Genomic DNA, 27,284 nt, shown 5'->3' with positions numbered 1-27,284 from the left:
GGCATTAACTATTCTTTAAATATTTGGTAGAATTCACCACTGAAGCCTCTGGCCCTGGACTTTAGTTTGTTGGGAGTTTTTTGATTATTGATCAAATTTCATTGCTGGTTATTGGTCTGTTCATGTTTTCTATTTCTTCATGTTTCAGTTTTGGTAGTTTATATGTTTGTAGGAATTATTTTCATACACTACTGGTGAGCAGCTACCTTTACTTTCCTGTTTTATAAAGATTGTGTTAAAAGCTGTGTAATTTATAAAAAAAAAAAACTTTTGGAGGGGGTTTTAGTGCATTTACTATATTTCACTGACTCTAAGATACACATTTTTTTTTTTCACACTTTAACTTCTCCAAGACTGGAATCCATCTTATAACTGACTGGAAATGTTTTTTCTGTCTTAGTGTTGAATACAAAAGGTAATTTGTTATTGATCAGGCAAGAAATGTTACCAATGCCAAAACTCATTGGGTTTTGAAATGTTGGGGAATGGGATATCAGAAAATCTCAGTGGGAATGTAAAATGGTGGAGCTGCTAGGAAAACAGTATGGCATTTCCTCAAAAATTGAAAAACAGAATTACCATATGATCCAACTATATATCCAAAACAACAGTGACTTGAACAGATATTTATACATTCATGTTCACAGAGGCATTATTCACAATAGCCAAAAGGTGAAAGCAACCCAATCCTTAGTTCTGCAAGGAAGACTCCTTGGTTCTGCAAGGAAACATACCTAAAAGGTTTCCACAGGAATGGTAAGGGGAGTGTACTCAAACTTCCACAAACACTAGTTTTACAGAGTATTGATAGCTGTTATTTGTGGGGAGTTGGAAATTGGGAAAATGCTGGGTAAACAAAATTAAATGAGATGCCCTTGTTTTTTTATTTTTTATTTTTAAAGATTTTATTTATTTGAGAGAGAGAGAGAGAAAGAGAAGGCATGGGGGTGGGGGGGCAAAGGGAGAAGCAGACTCCCCACTGAGCAAGGATCCCAGGAACCTGGGATCATGACCTGAGCGAAAGGCCGATGCTTAACCGACTGAGCCACCCAGGTGCCCTTCTTGTTTGTTTTTTAAAAAACTGTAGGACTTCTCAGGGTTTTTAAACTGTGACTGTATGGAGAAAATTTGGTTGGCAGCATTTCCAAACCGAATTTGACTAAGAACATTTTTTTTTTTTTTTAAGATTTTATTTATTCATTGGAGACACAGAGATACAGAGAGAGAGAGAGCACGAGCAGGGGGAGAGGCAGAGGGAGAAGCAGGCTCCCTGTTGAGCCAGGAGCCGGACGTGGGGCTCGATCCCAGGACTCTGGAATCATGACCTGAGCTGAAGGCAGATGCTTAACGACTGAGCCACGCAGGTGCCCTGACTAAGAACATTTTTTAAGAAAGCAGTTGAAAATATATTTTGGAAAAATGATGATTCAATATCATCAAAAATCTGAGAGAATTCCAACCAAAAGATCACTTTAAAACTTGTTATGGACTTTTATTTATTTATTTTTATTTATTTATTTATTTATTTTTAAGATTTATTTGTTACAGAGAGAGAGCAGGGCAAGGGGTGTTATGGACTTTTACTTCTTTTTTTTTTAAATTTAAATATAACTAACATAAAATATCCTATCACTTTCAGGGGTATCATAGTGATTCAATATTTTTCTACATTACCAAATGATTCCTATGATGAGGTTAGTTAGTGTCACCAAAGAAGTTATTATAATATTGACTAAATTCCTCATGATGTATATTATATCCCCATGACTTATTTTATAACTGGATGTTGATATATCTCTTAATCCCCCCTTCACCTATTTTGCCTACAAGCCAACCAATCTCCCCTCTAGTAACCAACAATTTGTTTCCTGTATCTGAGTCTGTTTCTGTTTTGTTTGTTCATTGGTACTGTTTTTTAGATTCTACATATAAGTGAAATCATACAGTATTTGTCTTTCTCTGCCTGATTTATTTCACTTAGCATAATATGCTCTAGGTCCATCCTTGTCACAAATGGCAAAATTTCATTATTTTCTCTTTCTCACACACACCACATCTTCTTTATCTGTTAATCTATTGAGGGACACTTAGGCTGCTTCCATATCCTGGCTATTGTAAATAATGCTGCTATGAACAGAGGAGTGCATATATCTCTTCAGATTGGTGTTTTCGCTTTCTTTGGATAAACACCCAGCAGCAGAACTGTTGGCTCATATGTAGGTTCTATTTTTAATTTTTTCAGGAACCTCCATACTGTTTTCCATAATGGTTCCATTTCCCACTAACAGTATAAGAGGGTTTCCTCTCTTCCACATCCCTCCCAACACTTTTATTCTTGGACTTTTTCTTAACTTTGGTTAATTTCATATTTGACACTTTTGTTGAACAATTAAAAAATGCTAGATAAAATATTTTAAAAATTTTAATGCAAAGCAATGAACTGGCAAGAAACTAATGAACACTCAGACCAAAATGTAAGTTAAGTGGAACCTGGAGTGGTAAACAGAGCACTGAAGTAAAATTTTACCTCAGAAACAGCTTTTGAGCAAAGTGAATTTGAATATTAGTTTTGGACAACTAAAGGACTCAAGGGATAGGAAACAAAGCCCAGTGCTTGCTGGGCTTGTAGGAAGTCCATTAGGAGAGCTACCATAAAGCTGGAACCCCTAGAGCCACCTAGGACACCAGATAAAAAGTCTGAGATATAAAAAAGATAATTCCGCAAGGAAACTGATAAATATGTGGGTAAACCTAAACATACAGTGACCTAAAACAATGACAATTATGTCTTTTGGTATTAAAGAAAATTAAGATACAAGTAACAAAATCAACCACAGTAGCACAGAAATTGTGAGGTGGTAGTCTGGAATTGGATTTTGATAAAGTGAGCATTTAAAATTTTCTATATTATTGCCAAAGGAATATAGAATGGGTTACGACTTCTAATCTAATGGAGAAAAAAATGGAGAGGAAAACAAACATGAAAACTTATAACCCGAAGGAAAGCCAGAAAGAGGAAAAGAAACCCCCAAGGAGAAACAACCAGAAAAGAACAAAATAAGATGATAGAAATAAAAAAAATTGTAATAGCCAAAATAAACTGAATATTCTGGCTAAAAGGCAAAGATTGTCACTGAATAAAAAGCTAGGGTCCAAATATTTGTTGTTTAAAAGGATATTACCTTAACTTAAGAATACTCATAATGGGGGGCGGAGCAAGATGGCGGAGGAATAGGAGACCTGGATTTCGTCTGGTCTCAGGAATTCAGCTGGATAGGGATCAAACCATTCTGAACACCTACGAACTCAACAGGAGATCGAAGAAAAGAATAGCAACAACTCTCTGAACAGAAAAGCGACCACTTTCTGGAAGGTAGGACGTGCGAAGAAGTGAATCTGAGGCAATATTTGGGAGGATAGACGGCGGGGGAGGGGCCTCCGTCAGCCGCTTCCCGCAAGTGATAGAGCCGGGGAGCACAAAATCGGAACTTTTAGCAGTCGGCTCCGCTGAGGGACGTCGCTCCAGTGGCTAAGTGGGGGATGGAACCCTCGTGGGACAGTGTGGTCTCAGGACCCTCGGGGTCACAGAAAGACCGGGGGTGCCTGAGTGTGGCAGAGCTCCCAGGTATCAGAGCTGGGAAGCCGGCTGCAGAGACGGAGCCGAGGCGCGGGCTCTCAGCTCGGGGTTGCCATAAACTGTGATCCGCGGCACAGTCGGGCCACTGCTCCTCCAGCAGGGACCCAACAAGTGGCAGATCCGGGGAGACCCCCCTTCCTTCCCCGGGAGGAGCGGCGCGGGAGCGCACTGCAGGGATCTGTGGGGTTTGGAGACTACACACGGGGTCGGGTGCCAGAGATAGAAACGCGCGGTCACAGGCCAGGTGAGCACGGAGTGCGGCCGGAGACCAGGGAGATGGGAGTGACTAACGGCTTTTCTCTGGGGGCTCACTGAGGAGCGGGGCCCTGAGTTCTCAGCTCCTCCGGGGCTGAGATTGGGAGGCCACCATTTTCACTGTCGGCCTCCAAAGCTGTATGGAAAACTTGCAGGGAACAAAAGCTCCCGAGAGCAAACCCGAGCAGATTACTTAGCCCGGACGGACAAGGGCGGGGCAGTTCCGCCTCCGGCAAAGACATTTGGGAACCTCGGCAACAGGCCCCTCCCCCAGAAGATCAGCGAGAACAGCCAGCCAAGACCAAGTTTACCGATCAATGAGAATGGCAGAACTCCAGCGCTAGGGGAATACCGCACATAGAATCCATGGCTTTTTTACCATGATTCTTTAGTCTTTCAAAGTTAATTTTTTTTTAACTTTTTTTTTTTAATTTTTCTTTTTCTCTTTTTCAACCAACATCTTATCAATCCCTTTTTTAAAAAACATTTTTATTTTTCATTTTTAGAGTCATATTCTATCCCTTCATAATAGTTACCCGTATTTTTGGCATATATATATAAGTTGCTCTCTCTTTAAAATTTTGAGATAGTTTCTTCTAACACATCAAAATGTACCCTAAATCTCTAGTGTATGGTTTTTTTCTACTCTCCTGCTTGATCACATTCTCTCCCTTTTTCTTCTTTTTTTTTAATCCTCTTTTTTCTTTTTTCAAACAACTTCTTATCAATTCCTTTTATAAATTTTTTTATAATTTTCATCTTTACATAGTCATATTCCATCCCTTCATCATATCAACTCTTATTTTTGTACATATATAAGTTTTTCTTTCTTTAAAATTTTGGGAGGCACTTTCTTCTAACAGACCGAAATACACCCAAAATCTAGTGTGGGGCACTGATCTATGTACCAGCCTGATCATATTTGATCATATTCTGTTTTTTTTTGTTTTGTTCTGTTTTTGTTTGTTTTTATCTTTATCTTTATCTTTTTCTTTTTTTTCTTTTTCTTTTTTCTCTCTTTACCTTTCTTTTCCCCCTGCTTCAGGTCTTTTCTGATTTGTTTAGAGTATATTTTCTGGGGATGTTGTTACCCTGTTAGCATTTTGTTCCCTCATTAATCTATTCTCCTCTGGACAAAATGACAAGACGGAAAAAATCACCTCAACAAAAAGAACAAGAGGTAGTACCGACTGCCAGGGACCTACTCAATACGGACATTAGTACGATGTCGGATCTAGAGTTCAGAATCATCACTTTAAAGATACTAGCTGGGCTTGAAAAAAGCATGGAAGTTATTAGAGAAACCCTTTCTGGAGAAATAAAAGAATTAAAATCTAACCAAGTCAAAATCAAAAAGGCTATTAATGAGGTGCAATCAAATATGGGGGTGCTAATTGCTAGGATAAATGAGGCAGAAGAGAGAATCAGTGATATAGAAGACCAAATGACAGAAAGTAAAGAAGCTGAGAAAAAGAGAGATAAACAACTACTGGATCACGAGGGTAGAATTCGAGAGATAAGCGATACCATAAGATGAAACAACATTAGAATAATTGGGATCCCAGAAGAAGACAAAAGAGAGAGAGGGGAAGAAGGTATATTGGACCAAATTATAGCAGAGAACTTCCCTAATTTGGGGAAGGAAACAGGCATCAAAATCCAGGAGGCACAGAGAACCCCCTCTCAAAATCAATAAAAATAGGTCAACACCCCGACATCTAATAGTAAAACTTATGAGTCTCAGAGACAAAGAGAAAATCCTGAAAGCAGCTCAGGAGAAGAGATATGTAACCTACAATGGTAGAAACATTAGATTGGCAACAGACCTATCCACAGAGACCTGGCAGTCCAGAAAGGACTGGCATGATATATTCAGAGCCCTAAATGAGAAAAATATGCAGTCAAGAATATTATATCCAGCTAGGCTGTCACTGAAAATAGAAGGAGAGATAAAAAGCTTCCAGGACAAACAAAAACTAAAGGAATTTGCAAACACGAAACCAGCCCTACAACAAATATTGAAAGGGGTCCTCTAAGCAAAGAGAGAGCCTAAAAGCAACATAGACCAGAAAGGAACACAGACAATATACAGTAACAGTCACCTTACAGGCAATCCAAAGGCACTAAATTCCTATCTTTCAATTGTTACCCTGAATGTAAATGGGCTAAATGCCCCAATCAAAAGACACAGGCTATCAGATTGGATAAAAAAACAAGACCCATCGATATGCTGCCTGCAAGAGACTCATTTTAGACCCAAAGACTCCCCCAGATTGAAAGTGAGGGGGTGGAAAACCATTTACCATGCTGATGGACACCAAAAGAAAGCTGGGGTGGCAATCCTTAGATCAGACAAATTAGATTTTAAACCAAAGACTGTAATAAGAGATGAGGAAGGACACTATATCCTACTTAAAGGGTCTATCCAACAAGAAGATCTAACAATTGTAAATATCTATGCCCCTCACATGGGAGCAGCCAATTATATAAGGCAATTAGTAACAAAAGCAAAGAAACACATCGACAACAATACAATAATAGTGGGGGACTTTAACACCCCCCTCACTGAAATGGACAGATCATCTAAGCAAAAGATCAACAAGGAAATAGACTTTAAATGACACATTGGACCAAATGGACTTCACAGACATATTCAGAACATTCCATCCCAAAGCAACGGAATACACATTCTTCTCTAGTGCCCATGGAACATTCTCCAGAATCGATTATATCCTAGGTCATAAACCAGCTCTCAACTGGTACCAAAAAATTGGGATCATTCCCTGCCTATTTTCAGACTACAATGCTTTGAAACTAGAACTCAATCACAAGAGGAAAGTCGGAAAGAACTCAAATACATGGAGGCTAAAGAGCATCCTACTGAAGAATGAATGGGTCAATGAGGAAATTAAAGAAGAATTTAAAAAAATCATGGAAACCGATGAAAATGAAAACACAACTATTCAAAATCTTTGGGATGCAGCAAAGGCAGTCCTAAGAGGAAAGTATATAGCAATACAAGCCTTTCTCAAGAAACAAGAAAGGTCTCAAGTACACAACCTAACCCTACACCTAAAGGAGCTGGAGAAAGAACAGCAAATAAAGCCTAAACCCAGCAGGAGAAGAGAAATAATAAAGATCAGAGCAGAAATCAATGAAATAGAAACCAAAAGAACAGTAGAACAGATCAATGAAACTAGGAGCTGGTTCTTTGAAAGAATTAACAAGATTGATAAACCCCTGGCCAGACTTATCAAAAAGAAAAGAGAAATGACCCAAATCAACAAAATCATGAATGAAAGAGGAGAGATCACAACCACCACCAAAGAAATACAAACAATTATAAGAACATATTATGAACAACTCTATGCCAGCAAATTAGATAACCTGGAAGAAATGGATGCATTCCTAGAGATGTATCAACTACCAAAACTGAACCAGGAAGAAATAGGAAACCTGAACAGACCTATAACCACTAAGGAAATTGAATCAGTCATCAAAAATCTCCCAACAAACAAAAGCCCACGGCCAGATGGCTTCCCAGGGGAATTCTACCAAACATTTAAAAAAGAATTAATACCCATTCTTCTGAAACTGTTCCAAAAAATAGAAATGGAAGGAAAACTTCCAAATTCATTTTATGAGGCCAGCATTACCTTGATCCCAAAACCAGACAAAGACCCCATCAAAAAGGAGAATTAAGACCAATATCCTTGATGAACATGGATGCAAAAATTCTCACCAAAATACTAGCCAATAGGATCCAACAGTACATTAAAAGGATTATTCACCACGACCAAGTGGGATTTATCCCTGGGCTGCAAGGTTGGCTCAACATCTGCAAATCAATCAACATGCTACAATACATTAACAAAAGAAAGAACAAGAATCATATGATCCTCTCAATAGATGCAGAAAAAGCATTTGACAAAGTACAGCATCCTTTCTTGATCAAAACTCTTCAGAGTATAGGCATAGAGGGTACACACCTCAATATCATAAAAGCCATCTATGAAAAACCTACAGCGAATATCATTCTCAATGGGGAAAAACTGAGAGCTTTCCCCCTAAGGTCAGGAACGCAGCAGGGATGTCCACTATCACCACTGCTATTCAACATAGTATTAGAAGTCCTAGCCACAGCAATCAGACAACAGAAAGAAATAAAAGGCATCCAAATTGGCAAAGAAGAAGTCAAACTCTCACTCTTTGCAGATGATATGATACTTTATGTGGAAAACCCAAAAGACTCCACCCCAAAACTGCTAGAACTCATACAGGAATTCAGTAAAGTGGCAGGATATAAAATCAATGCACAGAAATCAGTGGCATTCCTATACACCAACAACAAGACAGAAGAAAGAGAAATTAAGGAGTCGATCCCATTTACAATTGCACCCAAAACCATAAGATACCTAGGAATAAATCTAACCAAAAAGGCAAAGGATCTGTACCCAGAAAACTATAAAATACTCATGAAACAAATTGAGGAAGACACAAAGAAATGGAAAAACGTTCCATGCTCATGGATTGGAAGAACAAATATTGTGAAGATGTCAATGCTACCTAGAGCAATCTACACATTCAATGCAATCCCTATCAAAATACCATCCACTTTTTTCAAAGAAATGGAACAAATAATCCTAAAATTTGTATGGAACCAGAAAAGACCCCGAATAGCCAGAGGAATGCTGAAAAAGCAAAGCAAAGCTGGCAGCATCACAATTCCGGACTTCCAGCTCTATTACAAAGCTGTCATCATCAAGACAGTATGGTACTGGCACAAAAACAGACACATAGATCAATGGAACAGAACAGAGAGCCCAGAAATGGACCCTCAACTCTATGGTCAACTAATGTTTGACAAAGCAGAAAAGAAAGTCCAATGGAAAAAAGACAGTCTCTTCAACAAATGGTGTTGGGAAAATTGGACAGCCACATGCAGAAGAATGAAACTGGACCATTTCCTTACACCACACACAAAAATAGACTCCAAATGGTTGAAAGACCTCAATGTGAGACAGGAGTCCATCAAAATCCTAAAGGAGAACACAGGCAGCAACCTCTTCGACCTCAGCCACAGCAACTTCTTCCTAGAAACATCGCCAAAGGCAAGGGAAGCAAGGGCAAAAATGAACTATTGGGACTTCATCAAGATAAAAAGCTTTTGCATAGCAAAAGAAACAGTTAACAAAACCAAAAGACAAGTGACAGAATGGGAGAACATATTTGCAAATGACATATCAGATAAAGGGCTAGTATCCAAAATCTATAAAGAACTTATCAAACTCAACACCCAAAGAACAAAGAATCCAATCAAGAAATGGGCAGAAGACATGAACAGACATTTTTCCAAAGAAGACATCCAGATGGCCAACAGACACATGAAAAAGTGCTCAACATCGCTCGGCATCAGGGAAATCCAAATCAAAACCTCAATGAGATACCACCTCACACCAGTCAGAATGGCTAAAATTAACAAGTCAGGAAATGACAGATGTTGGCGGGGATGCGGAGAAAGGGGAACCCTCCTACACTGTTGGTGGGAATGCAAGCTGGTGCAGCCACTCTGGAAAACAGTATGGAGGTTCCTCAAAAAGTTGAAAATAGAGCTACCATACGATCCAGCAATTGCACTACTGGGTATTGACCCCAAAGATACAAATGTAGGGATCCGAAGGGGTACGTGCACCCCGATGTTTACAGCAGCAATGTCCACAATAGCCAAACTGTGGAAAGAGCCAAGATGTCCATCGACAGATGAATGGATAAAGAAGATGTGGTATATATAGACAATGGAATATTATGCAGCCATCAAAAGGAATGAGATCTTGCCATTTGCAGCGACGTGGATGGAACTGGAGGGTATTATGCTGAGCGAAATAAGTCAAACAGAGAAAGACATGTATCAGATGACCTCACTGATATGAGGAATTCTTAATCTCAGGAAACAAACTGAGGGTTGCTGGAGTGGGGGGTGGGGTGGGAGGGATGGGGTGACTGGGTGATAGACACTGGGGAGGGTATGTGCTCTGGTAAGCGCTGTGAATTGTGCAAGACTGCTGAATCTCAGATCTGTACCTCTGAAACAAATAATGCAATACATGTTAAGAAAAAAAAAAAAGAAGAAGATAGCTGGAGGGGAAGAATGAAGGGGCGGAATCGGAGGGGGAGACGAACCATGAGAGACGATGGACTCTGAAAAACAAACGGAGGGTTCTAGAGGGGAGGGGGGTGGGAGGATGGGTTAGCCTGGTGATGGGTATTAAAGAGGGCACATTCTGTATGGAGCACTGGGTGTTATGCACAAACAATGAATCATGGAACACTACATCTAAAACTAATGATGTAATGTATGGTGATTAACATAACAATAAAAAAAGAATACTCATAACATAATAAAAAATTATTTAAAAAAAGAATACACAAAAGTTAAAAGGATGGAAAAAGATGTACCAAGCAAATACCAAAAGAAGTTGAGATAGCTATATTAACAATCATACAAAAAAAAAAATCATACAAAATAATCTCAAGGAAAAAGGTATTACAAGAAATAAAAAGAAGCATTATATAAAATAGCTCAACTTATCAGAAAGATATAACAATTTTAAATGTGTATACACTTAACTTATCCTTCATCTAAAAACACATTAAGCAAAAATTGACAGACATTTAAAAAATATAAATTCACAATTGCATTGAGAGATTTTAATATACCACTGTCAATATTTAATACCTCAAGCAGGTAGGAAAAATCAGTACAGAAGATTTATTTAAAAGAGCTAATGGATATATATAGAACACTATATACAAAAACCTACTTGGATCTACTTATACTCTAACCCTGTACCTGTAAGTGTTCAGATGGATTTGGAAAACCTGACTTCATACTAGGCCATCAAATAAGTCTCAGTAGATTTCAGAAGATTAATAACACATAGATATGGTTATCAGACCATAATACAATTAAGTTAAAAATCAGTAATAAAGTAAAATACTTAAAATTACACCTGGCACATAGCAAATATTCAATATATGTTTTTTTTTATTATCACTGAGGTTAGGAAATACTTAGCATAGCATACTACATGGTAATTACCTATTTACTTTTCTGTCTCCTTACTAAACCATTAGCTCTTTGACAGTATTTTTACAGCAGTGAATAAGAAGCAGTATCAATGTTTATGGAAAGCTGATGAATGATTTATACCGTTTCCAGACTTTCACAAAGCAGAAAGATCAGTAGAAACAAATTATCTTGCTAAGCCTTAGATTTCCAGAATGAGTGTTGAGAGTAGTTAGCAGGCTATTCCTTTGAATAACAATTTTCATTCATTTAACAAGTATTATCTAAATGAACTCAGGAAACTATGCCAAAACGGAAAACACATGACAAATAAAAACACATTTTATAGGGCTGAGATAAATCCATGGCTGAATGGAACACATCCTTAAAATATGAGGGACAACCATGTTCATCCATGATGCATCTTTGGAAATGACTGCTGGAGTCAGGTTATGGATTGGATAGATCTTAACTTAGATCAAGTGATCTTTAGTTTTAAATTCAGGAACATGAATTTTAGATACAAAAAGAGTGACTAATAGAACTATCAGAGTAATGTCTCTCAGTCACATGAGTAGAAAAGAGTGGGTGTTGGAAAGAGAGGAAGAAAAGGAGTGGAGGACAGAGGCAAAGAGGAAAGGGGAAGGGGGTAGAAAGAGAGAGAGACAGAAGAAGGAGGAAGGGAGGGAGGGAAGAGGGGAAGGAGGAAGAATATGAATCAATCAGAACTCATTTCAAAGAAAATGAGATAATCAACTGAGAGATGATTTTGAACGCAGTAATTACCTTGGAATCACATTTAGATTTTTATTTTAAGATATAGTCAGGCTGGGAAAACTAGATATCTACATGCAGAAGAATGAAACTGGACCCTTTTCTTATACTATACACAAAAATCAACTCAAAATGGATTAAAGACTTGAATGTAAGACCTGAAACTGTAAAACTCTTAGGAGAAAACATAAGTGATAAACTTCTTGATATTTATCTAGGCAATAATTTTTTGGATTTGTTACCAAAAGCAAAGGCAACAAAAGCAAAAACAAACAAGTAGACTACATAAAAAGCTCTGCACAGCAAAGGAAACGATCGATAAAATGAAAAGGCAACCTATGCAACGGGAGAAAATATATGCAAATCACATATCCAGTAAGGGGTTATTTTCCAAGATATTCAAAGAACCCATACAATGCAATAGCAAAACAAATAAACAAAAAACAATAGAAAAAAACCCCCCAAATAACCCAATTGAAAAATGTGTAAAGGAACAGAACAGACATTTTTTAAAGAAGATATACAAATGGCCAACGGTTACATGAAAAGGTACTCAACATTATTAATCATCAGGGAGATGCATATCAAAGCCACAATGAAATATCATTTCATACCTATTAGAATGGCTATTATCAAAAAGACAAGTAATTACAGGTGCAGGTGAGTATGTAGAATATACTGCTGGTGGGAATGTAAACTGGTATAGCTATTATGGAAAACAATAGGGAGGTTCCTCAAGAAATTAAAAATATAAGTACCATATGATCCAGAATCCCACTTCTGGGTATATATCCAAAGGGAAGGAAATCCTTATTTTGAAGAGATATCTGTATTTCCATGTTCACTGCAGCATTATTCACAATAACCAAGGTATGGAAACAACCTAAGTGTCCATCAGTGGATGACTAGATAAAGAAAATGTGGTATAACTTACAATGGAATACTGTTTAGCCTTAAAAAGAAGGAAATCCTGCTATTTGCAACAACATGGATGAATCTAGAGGGTATTACAGTAAGTGAAATACGCTGGACAGAGAAAGACAAATACTGCATGACATTACTTATAGGTGGAACATAAAAAAAGTGTTAAACTCAGTAACAGAGTAGAATGGGGTGGTTGCCAGGGATTGCGGTGTGTGGGAAATGGGTAAAGATCGCTAAAAGGGTACAAACTTAATTGTAAGATAATAAGGTCTCAGGATCTTATGTATAACATGGTGACTATAGTTGATAATACTGTATTGTATAAATGAAATTTGCTAAGAAAATAGAACTTAAGCGTTCTTACCCCCCAATAATATATGAATATGTGAAGTGATAGATATGTTAATTAACTCAACTGTGGCAATCCTTTCACAATATATAAATTGTCATGTGGTACCTTTTAAATATATTACAATTTTGTCAATTATACCTCCATAAAGCTGGAAAAAAATATACAGTCAGGCCATGTAGGAAAACATCACACCTTTTTCCTATATGGTTTCACCCACTGTATGTTTTCTAACATTTCATGGATTTTATAAAATAATCCCAGAACACGGCAAAAAGTGTGAATCATCTTTTTCTTCCTTTTTCCTCACTCCCTTGCTTAGGACACCGCTATGCACAAGAATGTCATCCCCTGTGTCCTAGCACATCTGAGTTTCTTTAACAGAAATGCCTTGCGTGTTTCTGAAGACTGTCATGAGGCCCAAGGCAATAAAATTCAACAGACTTGAGCTGTAATCTTCTCCTAAGGAAATGGTTGGGATGCCAAGATGCCTTTTGACTTTGATTTCACAGCAGGGCTTCATTTGTAAGGATGCTGTCCAAACTTTAAATGACAACAGCTGTGATATGAAGCCCCACACACTCATTTATAAAAATTTCCCACAAATTAAAAAAAATTAAACAATGGGGATTTTCAATCCATGACCAATTAGCAGGGACCAGGCAATCATAAAACATTTAGGAGCTATTTATTATCGTACAAAATGTTTACACATTGTAGTGCATGTCTCAAACCTGAGCGCCAGTCAAATGCTGATTGCAAAATATAAATATAAAATTCTTTGCAAATCACATTAGAGACATTCTAAGTTAATTAGGTTGAAAAATGGAAAAATTTAAAAACAATAAGCCTAAAACTATTGACATAGCAATAGCATTCCGGAATAGTGCAGTTATCTGTTGGGCAATCAGTCCATAAATACACATCCTGAAGTCCCCTGTGCTTTGGCCACATAATAGCAATGTAGTTGCAGACATAACAGGCAATTTATAAACTTGCAAGGACTTGAATACTTATACATGTTTTATTCTGAACTTTGTTATGTAGTTTACCTTTAATTTTCCTGCTACAATTGAAGAGTGAGCCCTGCAATCTTAATTTCCCATTACCCTCAATTATTTCATACTTTTAATCTGCATACCTTTGAACTGTCATGGCCCAGCATTCCTATTTCACAAAACTTTGGAATCTCTCAAAAATGGAGTATTTAAATATTAAAGAAAAATGAGGGTGAAAGGCATAATTTCTTATAGAACTATAGAACTAACTTTTCTTTAGAGTTTAGATTAGACACAACTCAGAAAAAAGTTTTTTTGAATTGTCCAAAATACTGAGAAATTTATTTATATTTTCTACATAGGCACAAAAATCAAAACTACCACAGCCAAAAATACCTCTTTATATCATATTCCTCTACTGCTCAAAAATCCCTGACCATTACAGAATAATGACCAAACTCTTGTGCCAGGCTTGTCAGTCCTCCATGGTGTGGACCTATCTCCAAAACCAACCGACCAAATTGGCCCTCTTACTACAAGCCAGCTCTAGCCAGTCTGCTTTATCTATCACCTATTCCACATCATAGTAATTCCTACCCCATCTAATATCCCTAGGAATACCTTCCATGTCTTCCATGCCTTGCTTTCTCATTTACACTCTTGTCCCTTGGCACCTCCATATGATGTCCCCATATGTTCCCACCCTTTCCAAATACAGTTCTAAGCACAAAATAAGCAAAAGGACTTTTACTATAGTTTCAGCCTCAGGTTATATTTTAATACTAAATTAATTTATACAACCATAGAGAATGTATCATAATTTTGAACACTATGGTTATTTAATATGTATCATGTCCCCCTGGGATAAAAAGTGAATGCTAGGCTAGACAAATAATACCAATTTTTGTTACAAGTTTTTGAGTGAATGTCCCAAGTCTGCTTCAATTTTATATGCCAGGAAACCAGAACACTGCACCTGGCTATGGTAGTAATAGCTAACATTTATTGAGTGCTTATGAAGTTTCAGACATGTTTTAATATGAATTTACATAAATTATTTCATTTAATTTTCATATCTCTACAAGGTAGATACTATAATTATGTCCATTTTGTTGATGAAGGAACTGAGGCTCTCAGAAGTTAGAAGGCTACAAATGGCAGAGCCAGAATTCAAACCCAAGTAGTCTTACTCCAGGATTTGTGCTTTAAACCTCTGTCCTCTTGTCTCTCAAATGCAATAAGGTATGACATGGAATCTAAAAATGGCATCTGTGGAAATATATAATTCAGACTAAAGTAGAAATCTTCCAGTAATTATAAATAATATCCTCAAGAGCGTTTGAAACTATATTACATCTATGAAAAAGCAATTGAAAATTTAAAATGTGCTTGCTAAAGTTAAAATACAAAGGAAGGACTGGAAGATAATTTTTTTCTCATGGTATCCTTTTATTCCATCTCTATCTTCAGGAATTTGAAACAATTAAGAAACACAGGGGATCAAGTCAAAGTTTCAACAATAAACCTAACAGGAGTGCTACAAATAGAAAACAGAGAAAGTAGGCAGGAGAAAGTACAATAAACAATGAAAAAAAAATAATGACACTGGTGAGTGTCAAATATGATGAAAAAAGGTATTTGGCAAAATGAGTAAAATGTTAGGTATAACAATACAAAGGAATACTAGATGAAAGTGAAAATGAATGAACTATAGGTATATCCAACATCACGGATGAATCAACCAAACACAGTTTTGATCCAAAGAATCAAGACAAAAAGAATACCTCACCACTATCATCATTACCACCATCAAATTAGTCAATTCTGAAACATACCTTCTTTTTTTTTAAACTTATCATTTTATTTTATTTTTTTTGAGTTATAACCTGATATTTTAATGAAATATGTTCCATTTATTTACGTTATTCCTTTTTTTAAAGGAATTTGTTATGTTAATCACCATACATTACATCATTAGTTTTTGATGTAGTGTTCCATGATTCATTGTTTGCGTATAACCCCCAGTGCTCCATTCAGTACGTGCCCTCTTTAATACCTATCACCAGGCTAACCCATCCCCCCACCTCCCTCCCCTTTAGAACCTTCAGTTTGTTTCTCAGAGTCCATAGTCTCTCCTGGTTCGTCTCCCCCTCCGATTCCCCCCCTTCATTTTTCCCTTCCTACTATCTTCTTCTTTTTTTTTTTTTAACATATAATGTATTACTTGTTTCAGAGGTACAGGTCTGTGTGAATTGTGTAAGACTGTTGAAACATACCTTCTTGATTAACATTGGCCTCTATCTCTACTTATCCCATCAAATCGCATTAAGGTAAACATGTGCCAATACAATATAGGATGTCATGAAATCTATCATAGTGATGTCAAAGAATTGCTTAAATCAAATCATACTGACAAAGGAGAATCTAACAAAGTCAGATCAAGTAAAAAAAAGATAATGAGTTAGGTTAATTTTATATGTACATTAAAAGAAAACAATTTGATGTCAAAGTGATTAAGGGAGTCCCTTGGGAAAAATAATGAAGGCTTTAAATATTTTTGCAGAAATGATCTTTAGGAAAGTGCTTTATAGCCAAACACAAAGTAAGCCATCACATGATTTTGTTAGAAAAAATATTTTAAATACCTTTTCCTCACCCAAAGCAAAAGTCAGATTCATACTTTAGTTCTAAAATAATCAGCATATGGTGAAAATTGTAACCTAAATATTTTTAAAATAAAATTTTATAATTAAAAAAAAACAAACCCTTTTCCCCACTATTTGGTATGAAATTTTAGTCCCTATTTTAAATGGATTTACTGGTGGTGATAATGAAAGTTAGTTCCACTCTTATGGATCTAAAGGATTCAGGAGTAATGGTCTGTGTCTTATCTCTGTTTAATTCTCCAGTCTGGTGTCTGCAGAAACCAGATGCAGTTATTTAACAAAGATGTGTTGTCTTTGCTAAAGCAGATTACCATGGCCTCGGGTATGTTGCATGCAACCATTGATTTGGCAAACATGTTCTTTTCTATCCCTATCAGAGAGGACAATCTGAAACAGTCTGCATTTATATGAAATGGACAATGGGAAACAGGGTTATGCTAACTAAAACCCCTTCCATTCAAATTCCATGTGAAGAAATCTGGACCATTTGAACATCACATAGAATATTATATTTGTGGTACCACACTGATGACATCATGCTAATCAGGCTGGATGAAAAAGAAGTGGCTACCATATTTGGAACTTTGGTAAGGCATATGAACCCAGAGGATGGGAGATAAGCCTTATGAAGGTTCTGGCATTCTGGGACAGCTCATTCAAAGTAAAGGATAATTTGCTGTATCTTGTATCTCCCACTATGAGGAATGAAGCACAACTTCTGATAGGCCTCTTCAGGTTATGGAGGCAGCATATTCTACATCTGGGACTACTGCTCTAGCTCATACCTATACATGATGCAAAAAGCTGCAGCTCTGAGTGGGGTTCAGAGCAATAAAGGGCTCTGTAGGAGATCCGGGAATTGTAAGCCCTGACTGCTTCTCATCATACATAGTGACCCACTTGGAGAATCTGCACTTTCCATTGATATAACTCTGAGCTCTGCAAGGTTAGAAGTTCCAGTCCTCAAAGGAGGAACATTTCTACCAGGGGACAAAACAAGAATCTCATTAATCTATAAACTATACCTGTCACCAAGGCACTTTTGACTCCTAATGCCCAGGAACCAGCAGATAAGAAAAGAGTCATCATTTTGGCAGAGAGAAGTGGAGTGAGTTAAAAGATTTTTATGAAGTAAAAATCAACATAACTTGATGTTGGGGTTGAGGCAGGTGTCAAGGATGACATAGGTTTTGGTTTGTGTAACTGGATCAGTGGTACATTTACCAAGACTGGGAATAATGAAAAGGGATCAGGTTTTTAGGGCTGAGGGGTAGAGAAAACGGATATCATAAGTTCAGTTTGTAACTGAAATTGAAGCGTCTTTGAGACATAAAAATGAGATATCAGGTAGCAAGCTGGATATTTGGGTGTAGAGCTCAGAGGCAATGTTTGGGGGAGAGAAACAAATTTTCAAGTTAAGTTGTGGGTATGGAAGAGATCATCCTTTAAGAAGATATAGAATGAAACAAAAAAGGAATGTAAGGCTTTACAAATTAAAAGCCAAGTGGAGAAGGATAAGCTTTCCAAGATGGAAAAGGACTGTCCAGAGAAGTAGGAGGGTATGTAGGAAACATTTCATCATGGAAGCCAAGGAAACAGAATGCTTCAAAAAGAAATTCTAAGTGATAAACAGCTTCCTATATCTTCAAAGCAAAGAAAAGCTGGTGGACTTAACCATGAAGAGATAACATTAATAATTAATATAGTTTACACAGTTTCAAGGTAGCTTTTATACTTTTGTTTGCTTTCCTTTGCCCCTCTCCCCCCCAAAAGAGCATATTTTAAGTAAGTTCCTGTGAGGAAAAAAGAAAGTAAATTATAAATCTGCCATACTTAAAGTGGCTAATCTGTCATATTTAGAATGGCTAATAAAGAAATAAAACCTATTGAAAAAAGCCTTTTACATTAGAAAAGCCTTCATGTATGTAAGTGTGATTATAAAGAAAAACCAACAGTTCTTTTTAGTATTTTAAATCCATAAGTTACTTATGCCACCTTTATAATATTAACAAAAGATAAAATAAAATACTCATATAACCAATTATCATAAATAACTAGAGATAATTTTCTACATGGTCTACATTGTGAAAATAATAAGATCAGAAAAATCTTACTTAGCTCTTAGTTTCAAGAAGAATATTCTGAAATGTGTAAGACTATAATTGCTCAGCAGCAGTATTTATGAAAATCTTTTTGAAAGTAAAAAGCAGATTCCATACAATGAATGAAATACATTAAAGTTAGACTTAATTAACCACATCTAACCATCCTTAAAGATAAATAGGTAAGGAATTGTCAACTCTGTGGTTAAATTTTTTTTTTTCTAAAGCACTGATAAGACAGACAGTAAAATGTGAAGTGTTACATACGGTTAGGATAGTAACATGAAAACAGCCCTGGGAATCCTAAGAAAACAATGTATGAGTTCTGCACTTATTTCTTAATGACAACATAAAACTATGGCCAGAGGATCAACCCCTTCCAGATTGGCTTTGGCTTTCTGAACCCCCACCCCTACTTTCACTGGCAAAGGTCAACAACAATAACCTCTTACTTGCTAACCAAATGGATTATGTTTAGACATTTAATTTAACCTCTATACCATTTGTTAAGATTAAACACATGCTTTTTTTTTTAAACTACTTCCCTAAAAAAAAAAAAAAAGCCAAAAACCACCAAAATGCACAACCTTCCATTTCATTACAAAAGACATATGAAATACAGGTAAGTAAAAAGAAAGAAAAACATCTTTGTGATAAATTCCACAAACCTTAAACAACCAATGTTAACATTTGGTGTCTATACTTCATATTTTTCCTAATCAGAAATTATATGTTTACTCATACAATTTAACTTTTTTTAAAGTAGTCATTTTATTCTTAAACTAATTTCCTTCCTTGGCCTCCATGACTCTATTTTTTCCTTTTACATCTTTTCTCCTCTTACATCTATGATCCTTTCATCTCAATATCCTTTATAGGTTTTTATTATTCTGCCAACCCTCTAAATGTATTTCTCAGCTCTTTTTTCATCCTTAGATCTCCTCTCTTACAGTACCTACTTTTCATTGGCTGGCTCGACCATTTCTATGGCATAAGGTGCCACTGAAATTTGTATTTCCAGCCTAGACAACCCTCCTCAGCTCCAGCTGACAAGACACCTCCAATATGACACCATGCAAATACCTCAAATTCAATATATCTTAAACTGAACCATCTCCTACCCTTCACCCTCACCTTCAAGCCTGATATCCTTCTATACTGTCTTGGTAAAAAGGACCAGCATCTATTCAGCACCCAGCCAGAAATCGATGACATCATACTCTCACATTCAATCAGATACCAAGTTGATGCTTCCAATGGAAACTTCCTTCCATCTATCCATCCAACATAACTTTAGTTAAACTAGGTGCATTGTGTTAGGGGTTGTGAATTAAACAGTTATATAATCACTGCGCTCTTGAAGCTGAATCAAATGCTGTTAATTCTGTCTTCACCACATTTGTCATGTGTTCCCTCATCTTCATAGTCACTACCTTTATTGGACTTTCACCATGGCCATAAATTCTTTACTCCTACCGATTTCTGAGTTTTGGGGGGCGTTCTGCTATAGAAATCAGAATGCTTTTCTGCTTTCTTCTCATGCTCCTAATTTAACTTTCTTAAGTCTGTTAAATCACTTAACCACTTGTCCATTTGTTTTCTGTCTTCCAGAATTTTTTTGCTAACATTTCTTTACCTGTTTTATTTGTCCTTGTGGATTTATGTTTATCTTTAAAAAAATCCGTCTACTTATGATTTTTAGTTGTCTTTTAGAGGGGACTGGAAGTAAATGTGTGGAGGTAAATGACCAGGAGTCCATAATCAGGACATTCCAGAATTCACAATTTCTAGAAGTTTCTCTAGGCCATCACTGTTTGAATATTTTAATATCTTTTCCTTCACATTTCCTAGCTACATGGTTTTCCAGCAAGATTTGAAACAGCTTCTTCTTCATTCCTTTTAGAAAATGAATTAGTGTCTTATATAGTCCTATAGTCACTGAGGAAATAGGAAATAAAATTCAGTAAGGAGGCAGGTGTATTAGGGGAATGTAGCAATCATGGATAACTCTTTAGGCTCAAAATTGTGTAAATATTAGTGACATACACCTTGGGCCTTAAATCTCAGGTGGAAACTATTTAATTTTTTATTTTGGAACACTAAAGTTTGTCTGTCAAATGACTGGCATGACAGCCTATGAAATTCTCTTTCTGATTTTAATTAAACATTTTAGAGAACTATGTATGTTTCTTCCACAAAACTTCTGGAATGAACACACACACACACACACACACACACACACACACACACAGAGTCATGGTATTTTCAAAAGGTTATAAGAGTTTGAAACTAACAATCATCCAGATACTTAATTCTTACTGCTATCTTAGGTAAAAACAAATTACACCATTGGCTGGAATTCTTTTAAAAAACCAGACTCTTTCTGGGTGTAATTTTCCTAAATAACACAGAAACACAAAATAGACAGTATTTCGCTAGCTTATAACTACTCCAGAAAAAAGGACTGTAGGGACTGCAAAAGTTTTGGACATGAGAAAAGGAGTCACAAAGTTACTAGAAAAAAGAGAGGACTCCTCGTTAGAGACGGGAGATCAGGACTTTTTTTTTTTTTTTCGTGAAAAGACAGGCAGACTTGGGAAGGAAAAAGAATTTATTCTAAGTTAGGTGACCAAGCTTTGGACAGGAGTAGGGGGCTGAGGGTATAGAAGGGAAAGGCAAGAGCCAGGCCAAGCTCCTGTACAGAGTGGAGCTATCAGTTTTGAGTGTAGTTTATAAGACCTAATATGGACACTCTAAGAACCAGCATAAGAAAACATGATTAATTAGCACATATATGCCTTAGTATGTATCTGTATAAAACCTAGTCTGCTATTTAAACCCTAGAAACATACAACTTACCAAGACTGAGTCATGAAAAATAGAAAATCTGAACAGACTAGTAGGAGACTGAATGAGTAATCAAAAATCTCCCAACAAACAAAAGTCCAGGACCAGATGGCTTCGCTGGTGAATTCTACCAAACATTTAAAGAAGAATCAGTACTAATCCTTCTCAAAATCTTCCAAAAAATAGAAGGGACTGGAACCCTTCCAAACTCATTTTACAAGGCCAGCATTACCCTGATACCAAAACTGGATAAGGACAGCGTAAGAAAAGAAAATTACAGGCCAATATCCCTGATGAACACAGATGAAAAATCTTCAACAAACTATTAGCAAACTGTATTTATTTTTTTTAAAGATTTTATTTATTTATTTGAGAAAGAGAGAGAGCACAAGCAGGCAGAGCAGCAGGCAGAGAGAGAGGGAGAAGTAGATTCCCCACTGAGCAGGGAGCCCGATGTGGGGCTCGATCCCAGGACCCTAAGATTAGGACCTGAGCTGAAGGCAGACACTTAACTGACTGAGCCACCCAGGCACCCTAGCAAACTGTATTTAATAATACATTAAAACAATCATACACCATGATTAAGTTGGGTTTATTCCAGGGATGCAAGAATGGTTCCACATTTGCAAATCAGGGTGTTACTCCACATTAATAAAATGAAGGATAAAAATCATATTATCATCTCAATAGATGCAGAAAAAGCATTTGACAAAATTTAACATCTGTTCATGATAAAAACTTTTAACAAAGTGGTTATATAGAGAACATACCTCAATGTAATAAAGGCCATTTAGGACAAGCCCACAGCTAACACCATACTCTAAGACAACTCTAAACATCTACTCATACTAAGAGCAGGAACAAAACAAGGATGCCCATTTTTGCCATGATTATTTAACATAGTATTGGAAGTCTTAGCCAGAGCAATTAGGCAAGAAAAATAAGTAAAAGGCATCAGATTCAGAAAGGAAGGAGTAAAACTATCACTGTTCACAGACAACATAATATTATACACAGAAAATCCTCTACCACAAACTGTTAGAACTAATCAACAAATTCAGTAAAGTTGCAGGATACAAAATCAATATAGAAAAAATCTGTTGTTTCTATACACTAAAAACAAACTACCAGGAAAAAAAAAATAAGAAAACAATGCCATTTACAGGTGCATGAAAAAGAATAAGCTGATAAGAACAGATACTACACTTGATCCTAGCCAAAAGGCTGAGAAGCGATTGAAAAATAAAATACCTAAAAATAAATGAATTAATGAAGGAGGTGAAAGACCTGTACACTGAAAACTATAAGATAATGATGAAAAAAACTGAAGAAGACAGAAATAAATGGAAAGAAATTCTGTGCTCACTGACTGAAAGAATTAGTATTGTTAATATACCCATAAAACCCAAATAATCTAGATTCAATGTAATTCTTATCACAATTCCAATGATATTTTTAATAGAAATAGAACAATCTTAAAATTTGTATGGAATCACAAAAGACCCCAAATAGACAAAGTAATCTTGAGAAAGAAGAATAAAGCTGGATTCATTACTCTGATTTCAAAGTATATTACATAATTACAGTAATAAAAACAGTATGGTATTGGCATAAAAACAGAAACACAGATCAGTGGAACAGATTAGAAAGCCCAGAAATAATCCTACACATACAGGGTCAATTAATTTATGACAAAGGAGCCAAGAATATACAATGGGGAAAGGGCAGTGTCTTCAATAAATGATGCTGGGAAAACTGGACAGCCATCTGCAAAAGAATGAAACTGGACCACTACATTATATCATATGCAAAAAATCAACTCAAAATGGATTAAAGACCTGAATGTAAGACCTGAAACCATAAAACTCCTAAGAGAAAACATAGATGGTATGTTCTATGACATTTAGTACCTGACTCCAAAGGCAAAGGCAACAGTGTTTGTTGACTGATGAATAGATAAAGAAGATGTGGTGGGTACACACACACACACACACACACAATATTACTCAGCTATAAAAAAGAATGAAATCTTGCCATTTGCAATGACACGGATGGAACTCTAGAGTATTATACTACGCAAAATAAGTTAGAGAAAGACAAATACCATATGATTTCATTCATATATGGAATTTAAGAAACAAAACAAATGAACAAAGGGAAAAAAAAGAGAGGGGGAGGCAAACCAAGAAACAGACTCTTAACTATAGAGAACAAACTGATGGTTACTGGAAGGGTAGTGGGTGGGGGGATGGGTTAAACAGATGATGGAGAGTAAGCAGTGCACTTGCTGTGATGAGTACCAGGTGTTGTACAGAAGTCTAGAATTGTTTTATTATATACCTGAAACTAATATTACACTGTATGTTAACTAACTGGAATTTAAATAAAAACATAAAAAAATAAACAAAACAAAACAACAACTCAAAGGCAAAGGCAAACAAAAGCAAAATAAACAAATCAGACTACATCAAATTAAAAAGCTTCTATACAGGGAAGAAAACCATCAACAAAATGAAAAAGCTACCTACTGAATGGGAGAAGGTATTAAAGATCATATATCCAATCAGGGCTCACTACTCAAAATATAAAAAGAACTCATACAGTTCAACAGCAAAAAACAAACAAACAAAAAAAACTCATTAAAAAATGGGCAGAGGATTGGAATAGACATTTTTCCAAAGAAGATACACAGATAGCCAACAGCCACTTGAAAACATGCTCAACATCACTAATCATCAGGGAAATGCAAATTCAAACCACAATGAGATACCATCTCACACCACAACAAGATATCATCTCACAATGAGATATCAGAATGTCTATTACCTAAAAGACAAGAAATAACAGGTGCTGGCAAGGATGTGGAGAAAAGGGAACCCTTAGGTAGGAATGTGAATTGGTGCAGCCACTATGGAAAACAGTACGGAGTTTCCTCAAAAAATTAAAAATAGCGGTATCATATGATCCAGCAATTCACTTCTGGATATTTATCCAAAGGAAATGAAAACACTAACTTGAAAAGATATATGCACCCCCATGTTCATTGCAGCATTATTTACAATAGCTAAAGTAGGAAAGCAACCTAAGTATCCATCAGTTGATGAATGGATAAAGAAAATGTGTATATATACATAATGGAATATTATTTAGCCACAAAATAGAAGAAAGTCTTGCCATCTGTAACAACATGGATGGAACCAAAAGGTATTATGCTAAGTGAAATAAGTCAGACAGAGAAAGATATTCTATGATCTCACTTATATGCAGAATTTTAAAAATTCAAAACACCAAACTCATAGACAAAGAGAACAGATTGGTGGTTCCCAGAGTTAAGTATGGGAGAGTGGGTGAAATGGGTAAGGAAGTCAAAGGTATAAACTTCTAGTTATAAAATAAATAAGTCATGGGATATAATAGTGTATTGTATAATTGAAAGTTGCTAAGAGAATAGATGTTAGAAGTTCTTATCACAGAAATAAAATTTGTAACAATGTGTGGTGATGGATGTTAACTAGACTTACTAGGGTGATCATTTTGCAATATATACAAATATTAAATTGTTATATTGTACATCTGAAACTAATATAATATTGTATGTCAATTATATCCAATAAAAATAAAAACAAACAAAAAAAGCCCTGCCTGGTCTTTCACAGCATAAACCTAAAGGGATTTTGTAAACAAAGATGATTATATTCTCCTCTCCTTGAGTAATGAAGTTTTTATTTCTTTTCCAAGAAAGAAAAGAGACATTATCTAAGAGCTCTTTATGATACTATTTTTTTCTCCTTAAGATTTTAGTGCTGGGTACTAAGTAGTCCCTCAAAGTATTGGTTTTTAAAAGACTAGCTGCAGAAAGAGGCCAATTTGATGAAACAAAACTGATTGGTGGGTGAAAAGTACTTTTGAGAATGTCCAGTTGTCAGGACAAGGGCATCCTAATCAGGGAAGTAGGAAGTGGAGAGAGGACATGTCTTAATGCTTTGGTGCTGGGTCAGGGCTCCACAACTGCTCCTACCCTTAATCATCTGACTCAGTGTGTACATTGCTCCCACTTCCCTCTTTCTCTGCTTCAGTTTGCCTCTATTCTTTTCTTAGTCTATCTGTCTATAATACTAGTTCATAAAGTGTTGGCCATGCAGTACAGGTATGATCTTAGAACTTGTTATATATGAAAATTTTCAGGCTCCATTCCAGATTTACTGAGTCAGAAATCTAGGTGCGGAGACCAGCAATCTGTGTTTTAACAAGTTCTCCAGTTATTCTAATGCATTCTAAACTTTGAAATTCAGTGGCCTATAGTGTACCAATATTGTCTTTCCTGATATGACCTTGAACCATTCTAGAAAAATAGGGCTATATCTGACTTGATTTTTAGATTCATGTGAATGTGTGAAATATATTGTTACTCAAATTACTCTACATTTGCTTCAAGTAACTCACACCAAATTCTTTACACTAAAATCTAAGTGTTTAGGGGCACCTTGATGGCTCAGTTGGTTAAGCGGCCAACTCTTGATTTCAGCTCAGGTCGTGATCTCAGAGTCCTAGGATGGAGCCCTGCATCGGGATCCATGCTCAGCACAGAGTCTGCTTAAGATTCTCTCTCTCTCTCCCTCTGCCTCTCCCCCCTAAAATAAATTCATTAAAAAAATAAAATCGAAGTGTTTTTTTAAAAAAAGTTTATCTTAGTTTATACTTACGTCTTCATTTTTCAACCAATAAATATGGGCCTACAAAGTGAAAACTTACATATGGTACCAACCATTAGAGTTAGTCTGTCTTCAAGGGGCTTACAAACTAATGGAACTAATAGACAAGTAGGCCTAACATGACCTAATGCAAATCAATGTGTTTAACATGCCACACTAGAAGTAGAAAAAGGTGTTATGGGAGCATAGAATAGGAAGTGATTCTGCCATAGCAATCAGAGAAGGCTTTATGAATGAAGGGCATTTAAGCTGAACGGGAAGATGAATAGTTTCTTTGGATTCGTTTCTCTCCTTTCACATCTCTAGTTGTTTCCTCCTATATTCCATTAGTTAATGGTTGTTAGTTTGCATATGGTTTTAGTTGTAGTGTTTTAAATATAAAGCTGAACACAGCAACCAATATATATTTTGCATTGGAAACGAGGCCCACTGATTTTGATTTTATGAAAAGCATTATGTTTTGCCTCAAGAGAAGTTTCCAACATTGAACTAGTTTATGTTTATTTAAATGAATTAAAAAATTTTCTTAAATAAATCTGAAGAAACGTTACTATGGTTATAGACAAAACACTACTTTATTATTTAAAGACCATGTGTAGTATACTGGAAAAAGAACAGGGATGAACATCATTAGACCATATTCTTTTTTCCCCCCATAATACCAGTATATTATTTACGCAGAGACATGATTAAAGATATTATTAGACCATATTCTTATCCATAGTATGTCACTATCTTTGCTGTGGTCTTAAGCAAATCATGTTACCTCTTTGGACCTTAGTTTCTTCACCTAGAAAAGAGTTTGGACTCAGTGATTTCTAATGACTTTTATTTTTATTTTTTTGTCTAAACCCTGTTAAGTGCCATTTATGATTTCAACTGGTTCAATTATTAAAATATTCATCAAGAAAAGGAATGCCTCTTTTTGCAGCTATCTAGACAAATATCCTCTGC

General features: G+C 36.2%; 1 protein-coding gene and 1 pseudogene across 4 annotated transcripts in view; both read right to left on the bottom strand.

Annotated features, from left to right (window-relative positions):
• The window catches only part of SBF2 (SET binding factor 2), a 454,330-nt gene that overhangs the window by 106,794 nt on the left and 320,252 nt on the right, over positions 1-27,284 (bottom strand). The gene's annotated exons all lie outside the window — the stretch shown is intronic.
• Positions 22,755-22,854, bottom strand: LOC118520769 (U2 spliceosomal RNA; annotated as a pseudogene).

Source organism: Halichoerus grypus, chromosome 11, assembly GCF_964656455.1.
Source record: "Halichoerus grypus chromosome 11, mHalGry1.hap1.1, whole genome shotgun sequence".
In the NCBI taxonomy this organism is placed as follows: domain Eukaryota; kingdom Metazoa; phylum Chordata; class Mammalia; order Carnivora; family Phocidae; genus Halichoerus; species Halichoerus grypus.
The sequence above is the reverse complement of the archived record's forward strand: the minus strand, read 5'-3'. Positions and strand labels throughout refer to the sequence as shown.